The sequence below is a fragment of the Arachis ipaensis genome, chromosome B07 (assembly GCF_000816755.2).
Source record: "Arachis ipaensis cultivar K30076 chromosome B07, Araip1.1, whole genome shotgun sequence".
Taxonomy (NCBI): Eukaryota; Viridiplantae; Streptophyta; class Magnoliopsida; order Fabales; family Fabaceae; genus Arachis; species Arachis ipaensis.
Window position 1 is genome coordinate 23,338,068 of NC_029791.2, and position 1,696 is coordinate 23,339,763.

Here is a 1,696-nt window from a genome sequence, read left to right on the forward strand (position 1 = left end):
ATAGTGAAAGTATATGGAATCAAAAGATTATCAGCAAAAAATTAAACAAAATCATATTAATTTATATTAATAATTAATTTTAAATTTTTTAAATTTAAAATTTAAAAATTTAAAATTAATTAAGTAAACCTAATTAAAACCTAATTAAAATCTATAAAAGCCTTCATCTTTTCTTTCATATTAACTTACCCACCTCCAACAATCATATACACGGACCTCTTTCTCTCTCACCAATGCTGCTAGAAGCGCCGGCGACTTCCATGCTCTCCGCGACGCCCTCAACAAGCGCATTCAAGACAACCGCTTTAACACGAAGTCCACCTTCGACTTCATCACCGGCAAAACCTTCTCCTCTTCCTTCCTCGAAGAAGAGCTTAAATAAACCGACATTGCCGCGAAGTTTCTCGCTCCAACGCACTCCATCGTTGTGATTCTCTTTCTTCTCTTTTTTTTTTTTTTGCTTTTGCGTTTTCTTTGTCGTTTTGAAGGTATACGACAGTGTTTTGCAAGTTACTCGGTGACACTCAGACCATGGTGAGACTTAAAAACGACGATGTGTTTAGGACAGTAAGTGGTCTCTCTGTAAGTGTGAGCGGTTTTCTGTTTCAGGGTGATAGGAGGATCCGCGGGGAGGGAGGGAAGGAGAGACATCAATCCAATCCATTCTCACATGCATTGTGTGTGTTTTTTTAATATAATATAATATGGATCTTGATGATGATGCAGGTATATTTGTACGGAGGTCGGGTTACATCTTGAAAGAATGAACTTGGGGAAGAATTGCTATTTGTCAGTATTAATTGTAAAAAAATATTCATTTTATATGAAAAAAAATATCATAATACTTAACAAAAGAAGCATTCAATTATATTTTAGCAAAAATAATTAAATATCTATTAAATTTAAAAAAAATATGAAATTCTTAAAGAAATAGAGACATTCATATTTGCAATACAAAAATTCGAAAAATATATAAAAGAACATCCATTTAGTATGAAAAAGAAACATTCTGATACTTAGCAGAAGAAACATCCATATATATTAACTCGTAGAGATTTTGGATTCACCCAAAAGTATTTGGCTGATTTTTTGCTAATACCCTTTTGGTTCCCTAGCATTGCTCTTCATTATAATAATAGAAGTAATTTATATATTTACTAGTATTATATATATATATTGAAACTTAAGACCTACAAGATATATATAGAAAGAGAGAAACTTTTATATGTTATTGTAGTAGTGGGTGTGTTGTATCTCATGCTATGAAATCTTATTTATATGTGTACAAATTCAACTTTTATTAAAGGTTAGTGTTTGTAATAATCTTAAATCTTTTTCTTGAAAACTACAGTCGCCCCGTATCATTAATGGGCATCCACCTCATATCCACCTCATATTCTTATCAGAACACTTTCTAGTTTTTTACTATTATGTTACATCAGTTTAAGTAGCTAATTTACACAACTTGAGCACAATCTTTTATCTTTACATTATGCCATAAGATTTTTATTGTACTTTTATTTCCTCATACTAACCTATCTTTATATAATGTTATAGGATTATTTTTTAACCTTAATTTTTCATATTCTCGTAACCTTTATTTTTATGTAAATTACACTATTATTTTTAATTAAAATCTAATTTCTTCTCTTCTCTTTTCATACTCATCACTCATTCTTATATATAATATATAAAT